Below are 12,995 nucleotides of genomic sequence, written 5' to 3'. Positions count from 1 at the left end.
GGATTTTATCTTGTCAGGGTTGACCTCGATTCCTCTTGAATTTACTATAAACCCCAAAAACTTCCCTGATCCGACTCCAAAGGAACATTTGAGGGGGTTCAATTTCATCTGATACTTGTTTAACACATCAAAGCATCCTTGCAAATCCCTCACATGTCCTTCTGCCTTCTTGGACTTTACTAGCATGTCATCCACATATACCTCCATGCTTACCCCGATCAGCTCCTTGAACATGTGGTTGACCAGTCGTTGGTAAGTTGCACCTGCATTTTTCAGCCCGAAGGGCATTACTTTGTAACAATATAAGCCTGTATCGGTCCGAAAACTGGTATGATCCTTGTCAGGGGGATGCATGCTGATCTGGTTGTAACCTGAATACGCATCCATGAATGAGAGGATCTCATGTCCTGCAGTAGCATCGATCAACTGGTCGATCCTTGGGAGTGGGAAATAGTCTTTTGGGCAGGCTTTATTGAGGTCTATAAAATCCACACAGGTCCACCATTTGCCGTTAGGCTTGAGGACCAGTACCGGATTGGAGACCCACGATGGATAAAATGCCACCCTGATGAACCCGTTCTCTTTAAGTCTTTCGACTTCTTCTTTCAAGGCTTTTGATCTGTCTTTATCGAGCAGCCTTCTTTTTTGCTGCACAGGTGGAAAGGCTTTGTTTATGTTCAGGATATGGCTGATCACTGCTGGATCTATCCCAACCATATCCTTATGCGACCAGGCGAAAACTTCCTGGTTTTCTTGCAAGAATTTCACCAGTGCCTGCTTTGCGGTAGGCTCTAAATTCTTCCCAACCTTCACGACTCTGGTCGGGTCTTTTTCATCGAGTTGGACCTCCTCCAGGTCCTCGACGGGTCCAACATTTTCTTCAAAATCCCCAAAGCGAGGATCCAAATCTATATCCTCACTTTGGGCAACACCCTATTTGGTGACGTTACCACCTGATTGGGCTTGTCTGTCTTCTGTCATCTGCAATCGGTCTGGAGTAGCGCTCCTCGATGCTCCACTTTTTTCCTTTGTGATCGAGGCGTTATAGCACTCCCTGGTTTCCCTTTGGTTTCCTAAGACGCATCCTACCCCTGCATCCGTTGGGAACTTCATGGCTAGGTGCCACATGGAGATGATGGCCCTTAGATCAACCAGTATGGGCCTTCCGACAATGGCGTTGTACGCCGAAGGACAATCGACCACTACAAAAGTGGCGAGTAATGTCCTTGTTGCAGGCGCTGTACCCGTCGTTACCGGAAGTTTGATCATTCCGGCTGGGGCGAGTCCTTCTCCAGAGAAGCCATATATTGTCTGATTGCAGGGCTCCAAGTCCTTTACAGACAATTTCATGCGTTCCAGTGTTGACTTATACAGGATGTTCACTGAACTTCCTGTATCGACCAGTACCCTATTTACCATCATATTGGCCATCTGGATGTCCACGACCAGCAGATCGGAATGTGGGAACCGGACGTGCTAGGCATCGCCATCAGAGAAGGTTATCCCATATTCCTCTGAGCGAGCCTTTTTTGGAGCACGGTCCTCCACAATCATCATCTCGATGTCCTGGTCGTGACGTAGAGTCCGAGCATATCGTTCTCTAGCCTTTCCGCTATTTCCCGCGAGGTGCGGGCCTCCACAGATGGTTAAGAGTGTTCTGGCTACGGGGGCAGGCTGTAATGGTGGCGAGCGTTGGCGTGTGGACGTCTGCTCGTTGCCACCTGGAGCTTCTCGTTGGGAAGTTCCCGAGGCCCGTACGTACCTTCTCAAGTGTCCTTGTCTAATAAGGAATTCGATTTCGTCTTTTAACTGGTTGCATTCATTAGTGTCATGTCCGTAGTCGTTGTGGTAATGATAGAACTTGGTAGTGTCTCTTTTCGAAATGTCTTTTCGAATGGGCCCAGGTTTCTTGTAAGGCACACTAGAGCTTGTGGCCTAGTAAACTTCTCCTCGAGACTCGATGAGGGCGGTATAATTAGTGAACCTAGGTTCATAACGATTACCCTTGGCTCGCTTATTATCGGAGGTTGAAGGCTCATTGTGCGGCCGTTTTCCACCGTTCTTGCCATTACCGTTGCTGCGCTTGTCGCCTTTGTCGTTGCCATCAGGTTTGGAACCGTTGGCGGCTGGCGGCCTTTTTACCCTTGTTCGAGGGTTTTCCATCATCAGCAATGGCCTCTTCGAGCTTGATATACCGATCAGCTTGGTCCAAGAACTCCTGGGTGGTTCTAACCCCGTCCTTACGGAGACTCTTCCATAGAGGAGAACGGCGTCTCACTCCTGCAGTTATAGCCATCATTTTTCCTTCGTCTCCGACTGTCTTTGCTCCAGCTGCTGCTCGCATAAAGCGCTGGATGTAATCCTTCAGGGATTCTCCATCCTGCTGGCGAATTTCGACCAGTTGGTTTGCTTCGGTTGGGTGCACACGACCCGCATAGAATTTTCCGTAGAACTCCCTTACGAACATTTCCCAGGAAACTATGCTTGCAGGGGGAACTTAAAGAACCACTCCTGTGCTACTTCAGAAAGTGTTGCAGGGAAGATCCTGCACCGAGCGTCTTCAGACACTTTCTGAATGTCCATCTGAATCTCAAATTTATTCACATGCGAGACTGGGTCCCCATATCCATCAAAGTTCGGGAGTGTAGGCATTTTGAACTTGCTGGGAGTTTCGGCTTTAGCTATCCTCTGGACGAAAGGAGTACCTTTCCTCCTGTCGTAGTCGATGTAAGAAGTCCTTCCTCCGACCAACTGCTGCACAACCTGATTAAGTGCGTCTATCTGGGCTTGTACTACGGCAGGAATTGCGGTGGCCTCTGTGGCTGGGGGGATGTTCTCGGCGTGCTTTTCGCGACGATCATTGAGTACATCTCTCAGGTCTTCTTCTCTTCTTCGTTGCTCGCTACCTCCGAGTCGGTTAAAGACATTATTTTGTCTGGGCTGCCCCCCAGCATCTTGTCCATTTGGTTGGCCACCTTGAGGTACTTGGCTCCTGCTCTTTCCTCGATTTCCGTTCCTCCCATCAGCATTTCTCTTGCCTGAGTCGGCCTCATTGTACCCATGACCATCTCTGAACCTTGAATGACACTGGTGAGACTGATTGTTCCCTCTGTTGCCGTCTCTGGAAGAAACGCCCCGAGCGTTAGAGGGTGGCCTGCGCTGGTCGCGGTGTCCCCATGCATCGTTATATCGCGGGGGTCCACGGACCGCAGAGCCTAGCTCCGAGTCCCTCCTGTTACCAGGAGGGTAGTGACCTCTGTTTGCTTGGTTGGGCCCATCATTCTCATGGCGCCTAGGACTATGAGGCTGTGGGGGATTACCTCGAGCAGCTTGGGATGGTGGATCTGCCTCGGGGTCCAGTGGGACATCGTCATGGGGCGTCTGGGGCTGTTCAGGCCTTTGCGGACTTGAAGGCTGAACTGGTGGGCTAGGATTGGGACCCTTCTGAGGTGGCCCATTTTCAGGTTGGTTAGGCTGCGAGGCAGGTGCGGCCTGGTTTCTCGCCAACAGCAAGGCTGCTTCGAGGGCTGCCATGGCCTTGGTCTGGCGGCGGTCCACCTCAGCTTGTCTCTCGCTCAACTCTGCCCGCTGACGATCAAGCTCCTGCTGCTGTCGCGCCATAACTTCTGCGGCAGTCTCTTGATTGGCTCTTAGACTAGCCAATTCTTCTTGCAACGCGCCGAGAGTGCTCTTCAGCGTCGCATCGTCCATTTCCTCCTCTTCAAAATCTAGTTGCGGCTCATCTTCCGCCATGCTTGCAGGTGGAGGAGGAGGTGGTGGATTCGACGGTGCGGCGGCGACAGTCTAGCCAGCTTTTCTTCCTGCTTTTGCCATCAGTTCTTTTTATAGCAATGAATCGTCCCTCTCAACGAAAGCACCAGAATGTTGACCCACGATTTGGCCAATTGACACAGAGTCAAAATATGATTGAAATAGATGAATGTAAAGAGAATAACGTAATGACAAAAGTAAAGAAAACACAGTGATTTATAGTGGTTCGGCCCTAGGATCTGGTAATGACCTACGTCCACTTAGAATGATATTGATATATAATCAAAAGTATGATCAGAGAACTTGGGTTCAATGAGTTTCAACACTTCTGACCAACAATACAAGTTTGCTCAGAGAAATTCTATAATTCCTATGATTCTGAAGCCAAAAGTCCCTCCCCTTGAGCTACATCTTGCTATTTATAGGCTCATGGAGGGTTACCAAATATTGTTACAGATATTACTCCCTGAAGAATCAGATATCCAGAAGATTGCATGAGATAAATTCGAGATTCACAAAGATCTTCTATAATTGTTGCCTTGGCTGCGGAACCACCGACCAGACTGGTCGTGGGTAAGATAGGCTAATTCTGCTTCTACTGTGCATACTAGTCAATACTCTAGCAGACGCCTTCCAGGTATCAGCCACGTGTCAAGAGAATTATCTGCCACGTCACAAATGCTAATTTATTGGATAACATCCATAAAATCTTTTAAGGAGCATGTAAGAAACATGGGAATAAGAGAGATGCCTCATTTTCTTTAGGGCAAGTGGGAGATTGTTGGGAATTGTGCCCTAAAAGCATATGTAGTAGACATTGTTTTAAGAAATAAATAAATTGAATTTGTTATGCATATATTTTATGGACTATATTATTTTGTGACAATATTAAGTAAATATCAGAAAAATTCATAAGTTCATATATGTGATCTCAACCACGTATTAGTACGAGAGGATTGTGTTTGAGATAAATAAACTTGAATAGTTTGCAGTAAAATAAAGTTATGGAATCTTTAGATTAATTACTGCAAGTACGGTCTACTAGTATTATGAATCCATGTGATCTAGATCCAGATTACTAGTGTAGTAGGACACTTTAGTGGAGGTACTTTATATATTAGATAATATATAGAATTGGACCAGATATGTTTATTAATGCTTAGTTAAATACTATTTCGAAGTATTAATTAAATATATCAACTGATGATCATATACAAATAGATCTTAATCCTGAAGTTACTATGAACTCCTGTTTATGTTATATGAGTTCTTTGATTCACTCGTTAGGGTCTGTCAGAATGATCAGGCTAGAAACTTTTGTTTTGGGAACTCATTAATGTAAATGGCTGAGGACATAGTATAAAAATATAGAATCTATACATTCTCGTAAGAGATTGAATAATGTTTCTCTCAAGGGTTGACTTTTGGGACTGAAAGGTTATTGAGCTCAAATTCACAACTTAGTTATGAATTAACCTTCACTAGTAAGGTCAATGGTACTTAAGGAAACAAGATATAATTAAAAGGGTAAAACGATAATTTTATTCCAAGTTAATTATGAACCATTATTAGATGGTTAATTTGTATGTAATGATTATATCAATGGACGCTTTATTGTTACAAAGTACCCAGTAAATGAAATGTCTATAATTACAAGAGTGCACTCAAATTTATAGTAGAGTAATCATGAGATTAATAAATTAAGATTATTTAATTAAAGAGTTTAATTAATAATCTCAAATTTATTGGAGCTTGGAATTATAGGCCCATAGGTCCCCACAACGACTCAATCAACACTATTCAAGGCAAGAGTTGATATAAATGGTAAAATGGTGAAAATACATATTTAAGAAGAAATTTGTTCTTCGGGCTAAATATGCAATTATGTGATAATAGTGATTAATTAATTAATTACAAATTAGTTGTAATTAACAAAATTAATTAATAATTAATTACTATGTAATTTTTGAAATTATATAAATAATTAAATTATTATAATTTTCAGAATTATATAAATAATTAAATTATTATAATTTTCGAAATTATAAGAAAATTAATATTTAATTTTTGAAATTAGTATTAATTAAAATTGGTTTTAATTAATTGGCAGAATTAATTGAATATCTTTATTTGAGTGGGAGATAATAATCTGATAAGTTCAAATTAGATTTGAATTTAAAAGATTGATATTTATTCAAATATGAATCAATTATCAGGTTGTTGGATTTTATCTGATAAGGTAGTTTGAATAAATAATTAAATAATTGTAGAAAAATCTCATATCCCTAATTTATAGGGTGCTACATGACACACACAGTCCCTGGACTGTGTGTGGCGTGAGCTAAAGTAAAAATCAGGGATAGATTTTTCACTTTTATGTATTTAATTAATTAATTAATGGAAAATTCAAAAGTTAGTTTTTGAGATATTCATTAATAAGATAATTAATTAATTAAAAGATAAATTGTAAATTGGTTACATATTTATTTTTTCAATTTAAATAATTTCTATTTAAGTTAGACTTATCAGAAAATAATAAAGAGACAGAATACTCAATACTGGATTATTCGCTCTAAAGAAAAGAACGATACTTTTCTATCTCTCCCTGAAAAAGAAACAAAACCAATCTCAGGCCTATTCTCTTGATCTCATGTGTTAAGTACATCAAGTTGAATAAAAAATATACCATCCTTTATTCTCTAAGTGCCCACACACTTCTTGAGGTGTAGAGAACGTTGTGGAAGATCTTGGTGTGAGTACCTGGGAGTAGCTTGGATTGGAGGTTCGTTTATTTTACGAAAAGATAGCAAGGACACTTGATAGGCATCAAGAGGTATGTTCTTTATTCTTGCTTATGATTAATGTATGTATATTAATGGATCCGCATATTTAAAAGTAGTTTAAATATGTTACAAAAATTTTGTTGTACACTAGGCCAACCCACCACCATTTCGCTGCGTATTAGGAAACTCGTTCCTAACACTTTATAGTCTGCCCTCCTGGAGAGGATAAGAGAGGGTCATATGGATGATGCACAGTTGTAGGAGGATAGAGGGAATGACCTAGCTGGAGTGGCTAACGATTATTCTATTTCGGAGACTGGTTTACTATAGGACAAGGATCGAATCTGTGTTCTGATGGATATGGGTATTAGACGAGAGATACTTGATGAATCCCATTCTACACCATACTCACTTCATCCAGGCACCACAAAGATGTGTCAGGATCTACAAACTTTATATTGGTGGCTTGGGATGAAGAAGGACGTAGTTGAGTATGTGGCTAAGTGTTTAACCTGCCAGCAGGTGAAGACTGAGCACCAACGACCAGCTGGGTTGTTACAGCCTTTAGGTATTCCTGAGTGGAAGTGGGAAGACATTACCATGGATTTTGTGAGAGGTTTACCCAGGATAGTGGGGCTACATGACTCGTTGTGGGTGATAGCAGACAGATACACCAAGTCAGCTCACTTTCTACCAGTGAGGACGACCTATACTGTGGACTAGTATGCATATTTGTATGTGAGGGAGATCGTACATCTCCATGGGGTTCCAAAATCTATAGTATCGGACCAGGATCCCATTTTTACCTCAAATTTTTGGGGTGGTTTGCGGAAGGCTATGGGGACTCAGTTAAAGTTTAGTACAACCTTTCATCCTCAGATAGATAGACAGTCTGAGAGGACAATTCAGGTATTGGAAGACATGCTTAGAGTGTGTGTATTGGACTTCGAGGGATCTTGGAGTAAGTACCTCCCGTTGATTGAGTTTTCATACAACAACAGTTATCAATCAACGATTGGGGTAGCTCCATACGAGATGTTGTATGGAAGGAGATGTAGATCTCCCATTCATTAGGATGAGATGGGTGAGAGAAAGTATTTGGGGCTGGAGATGGTTCAGAATACTAGTGAAGCTATTGAGAAGATCCGAGCTCGAATGCTCGCTTCGTAGAGCAGACAGAAAAGCTACGCTGATCCTAAGCGTAGGGACGTGGAGTTCCAGGTAGGGGACCACGTGTTTCTCCAAGTTTCACCATTACGAGGGGTGAGGAGGTTTGGGAAAAAGGGCAGGTTGAGCCCTAGATTCATAGGACCTTTTGAGATCCTAGAGAGGATTGGGCAGGTAGCCTACTGATTAGCTTTGCCACTATCGTTATCAGGAGTTCACAACGTATTCCACATCTCTATGCTTCTGAAGTACGTCTCAGATACGACTCATGTGTTGAGATATGAGGATCTGGAGTTACAGACATATTTATCGTATGAGGAGAGACTGGTACAGGCCCTAAACAAGAAAGACAAGGTTCTACGGAACAAGACGATTCCTCTAGTCAAAGTGTTATGGAGGAATAACAAGATTGAGGAAGCGACCTGGGAGCTTGAGTCAGCTATGCGAGATTAGTATCCCGATTTATTTAGGTAAATTTCGAGGACGAAATTCTCAATAGGAGGGGATAGTTGTAACGACCCAAAAATGCTTATAGGGTTTAGAGCCTTAATTAGCATGCCGGGAGGGCATAATTGGATATGTATGTGATTATGTGATTAAATGCATGACTATGTGGCATGCATGATATATATGATAATGTGATTATACTATATGCATGTTTATGAGTATTAGATATGCATGGGGTCCCTTTACTCTTTATAATGGCATATCTGTAGTTTTGGCCCGCTAAGGGCATAAATGTGATTACATGTGATAAATGGTTGAGACCACATTATTATGTGGATATATATATATATTGCAGTACATGGCTAGAGATGGTCCTAGTGAGCGGATTAGCGAAATAGTCACAATGGGGTTTAATGCTTAGCTCGGGGGAGCCTAGGGGTATTTTGGGAATTTAGAGAATATTTTGGGATTTATTGAATAATGAATATGTATTTGGTAATTATTTGGACACATCGGGATTAACTGAGAATTGGTAGGATGACTTGAGACACTATGGGGAATCGGGAAATGACCATTCTACCCTTAGAGGTTATTGGAGGGCTGGGAAAGCTTGAGGGCAAATTAGTCTTTTTGGGTTAAGAATATCTACAGAAACCTTAAGAATTTATCTGAACCATCAGGAAGAATTCTCAACACATTCCCTCCCTCTCACTCTCGTACTCTCTCACCCCCTCTCTTTGTGTCTTGAAGCTAAGGAAAACAGAAGGAAAAACTCAAGGTCTCGTAGGTGGGTTTGAGCTGGGAGAAACTGGGGAATTAAAGCTAGGACTAGTCAAAGAAAACTCTGAGGATCAAGCTTATAATTGAGGTAAGGTTTCAAGTCCCAATTACTGGATTTTTCTGCTGAATTATAGCTAGAACTTAGAGCTTGCATGGTAATGGTTTCTAAGGCTGATTTTGAGTGTTTAAGGAGAGTAAGGAATTGTTTATAGGCTAGATATGATGTTTAGGCTATAAGGATGGTAATTCTGGGCTTAAATATGAGTTTGGATGCTGATTTGGGGTATGGATTTGAGGTTAGGCTCAAGGAAAAATGCTGAAAAAGAAGGATTTTCTGGGTTTGGGGGCTCGGGCCGCAGCCATGTTCTTCAGGTGTCGAGGCCCGTATGCTTGAAGAGGTTGGGATGCCTCTTTTTTGCCAGGTGCGCCGCGACCTAGGGGGTGCAAGTCGTGGCCTGTGTCCTCCAGCAGGGATGGCTGGATCACTGTCTAAGGGGCGAGTCGCGGCCCTAAATGAGAAATTAAGGGAAGCTAAGGTTTTAGGCTTAAGGAGGCTCGAGGATCAAACCTAGGCCCTCAGGACGAATTCTACTACCTGCTTTTGTTGAATTCGAGGTCCTGGAGGCTAGTATTTGTTTCCAAAACATTTATTTAGATTGGAGATTGATAATTATCCATTGTTATTTGTGACTAGGATTATCGTTAAGGCTCAGGATTGATGATCATGCTCGGAACTATTCTTTATCCATTGCTCGGGATTAGAGGTAAGAAAACTGCACCCATGTGGTTGTGAATGGGACTGAGACTTCTTGTAATTGAACGTATGTATGTGGTAATTGTATGAATGTTATGCGTTATATGAAAGTATGACCTAAGGGTGTCAGGGCTAATGATAAGCATACTGAACGCAGCTCGACCTAAGCAAGTCGGGATCAGCTAAGTATATAGAGGGCTCGTCCTAAGGGTACCGACACCTAGTTGTTTGTTTTACTAATCGAAATATATGTTTGAAAGTACATGCCTAATGTTATTTGGCTTTATGCTTATATTTTGCTGATTACTTGAACTAGTAGGACTGAAGCTGAGTATATGCTATTGTTGCTATATGTGTTCACTGCTTATGGTTTTCTTGCTGGGCCTTGGCTCACAGGTGTTACGTGGTGCAGGTAAAGGAAAAGGGAAAACGGACCAACCATGAGTTGGAGAGCTCTGGAGGCAGAGTGTAAATTGTCAGCTGCTTGACCGCCACGGCCAGGGGAAATTTTACAGGAACTAGAGCTCTAAACTATATTTTGTCGTTAGACTGGCTTATGTTGTATCAGTTCTTGAGAGTTGTTTTCCACCATGTAAATACTATTTTTGGGATCCCATGTGTCAAGCATATGTTTAAATGAAAATTAACCGTTTATAATCAAAATCTTTTAACCCTAACCTGTCAATTGACTTTAGAATCACATTTTTGTTCAAACGACTTGATTAGCAAGTCTTGCACTATTTTAAACACACAGTGTAATGGTCTTGGTTATCCAGGGCATTACATTTACCATTATTCTTTTCAAGCTTTATGCTTGAGTCAATTGGTGTATTTGCCTCTTTGATTTTGAGATGACTAAACTTGTCAAGCACTTTCTCAACATAGCGTTCTTGACTTAAGGCATAACCCCTACTATTTCTTCTCACTTTTATACCCAAGATGGTATCAACCTCTCCAAGGTCTTTCATCTTGAAAGTGGAAGTTAGAATCCTCTTCGTTTCCATTATGCCTTTCATATCATTACTCAAAATCAACATATCATCAACATATAGACACACCAAGATGACATAGTCATCACAAGTCTTAGAGTATAAGCACTTGTCCGCATTATTGTGTCTAAACCCATCCAAAATTATGGCTTTATCAAATTTCTTATACCATTTTTCAGTGCTTTCTTTAAACCGTATAATGATTTAACAAGCCTACACATTTATGTTCATTTCCCTTCAGAACAAAACCCTCTAGTTGTTCCATATAAAGCTCCTCATCGAGATCTCCATTTAGGAATGTCGTTTTGACATCCATTTGATGAACATAAAGGTTAGATATTAATGATAAGGAAAATAGTACTCTTATATTGGTTGTCCTAGCAACCGGTGCATACGTGTGAAAATAATCGACTCCTTCCTTTTGTTTAAACCCTTTGGCTACTAGTCTTGCCTTGAAGGTTTGTAATGTGCCATCGGTGTGATATTTCCTCTGAAATACCCACTTGCACCCAATTAGTTTTGAACCTTGTGGAAGGTCTACCAATTCCCATGTGTGGTTTGAAATCATCGAATCCATCTCATCATTTATTGCCTCCTTCCAAAAAGCAGAGTCTCTCCAAGACATTGCTTCTTGGAATGCTTTGGGATCATCCTCAACTTGAAGAGTCATAGGAAATTTCCATGTGACTTCTTTAAGATTTCCCTCTACTAGGTAGAGTGTCTCCACTTGAGAACATGTTTCATTTGATCCCAATTCTTTAAGCCTTTGGCTTCTTCGAGGCAATATAGGTTGCTCATCAACCTTTGGATCTTTCTCTTTAAGAGATTCTCGAACACTTGTGGGTTCTTGAGAACTGCTATCACAATTTAACATATTCTCAAAGAACTTCATTTCTCTTGATTCAATTATCACATTAGACTCCAAGTCTAATAGCCTATAGGCCTTGCTATTTGAGCTATAGCCAACAAATGCAAACTTTACAACCCTTGGACACAACTTGGTCCTTTTAGACTCCGTGCTCTTGCTATAAGCAAGGCACCCCCACACTTTAAGATAGCCTTGGTTAGGCTTCTTTCCTCTTCATAACTCATATGGAGACATATTGTTATTTTTTATAGGAATTCGATTCAATATATGACATGCAGCAAGTAAAGCTTCACCCCACAAATTATAACACAATTTAGCATGTAAAAGCATAGAGTTAATCATCTCAAGATAAGTCATATTCTTTCTTTCAGCTATACCATTTTGTTGTGGAGTGTATGGTGCAATTCATTCATGTATAAGGCCATGTTGTTCACAAAACACATTGAAATCATTTGACAATTATTCACCACCTCTATCACTTCTAAGAGTCTTTATTATTCTTTCCAATTAATTTTCTACTTCAACTTTATAGATTTTAAATGCATTAAATGCCTCATCCTTACTCTTAAGTCAATACACATAAGTAAAGGTAAAGCAATCATCTATAAAATTTATGAAGTATCTATTTCCTCCTCTAGTCAACATGTCATTCAATTCACATAAATCACTATGCAGTAAATCTAGCAAGTTTAAGCATCTATCAATACTTGGAAAAAGTTTCTTTACCATTTTAGATTTAACACATAATTTGCAATTATCATGCTCATTCACATCACAATTAATTAATCCACATTTAACAACTCTTTTAATTGTGCTATAACCTATATGAGCAAGTCTATTATGCCACAAAGTAATAGAATTAGAATTAATCACATTGCAAGATTTAGATGCCATATCATTATTGTCACTATCAAGAGCACAAAGTTTGATCATTCCATCACATGTATAACCCTTTCCCACAAAAGTGCCCAACTTAGTCAATGTGAGTTTACCGAATTCAAACTCCATTTTGATACCAGATTTACTTAATAGACTTCCACTCATAATGTTTCTAGTCATATCGGGAACATAGAAAACATTAATTAGGGTTGTTGACACCGTTTTTTGTAAACCTGAGAACATAAGAGCATGGATTCAAGAATAGAAATGTAATCAAATAAATAACACCCTATTTTATAGTGGTTCGGCCCCAAAAAGATGACCTACGTCCACTTAGCCAGTTTTATTAATATTTAAGCTTAAAAAACCATAGTTTCCGGCGAACCTGCGTCGCCGGTTGTTATATAATCCTCCTTCGCTTTTACATTACATAAGGACTTCTTTCTACCATCATGGAGTTTTTCCATTATCAATTGCCTCTCCTTATTTCTATCTCATCTCCTCTTATTTATAGTGAGAAGTTTAGGATTACAATCAGATCATGGGCCTAAGTTATT

Source organism: Humulus lupulus, chromosome 7 (genome assembly GCF_963169125.1).
Source record: "Humulus lupulus chromosome 7, drHumLupu1.1, whole genome shotgun sequence".
NCBI lineage: Eukaryota > Viridiplantae > Streptophyta > Magnoliopsida > Rosales > Cannabaceae > Humulus > Humulus lupulus.
Note: the sequence above shows the minus strand (reverse complement) of the source record.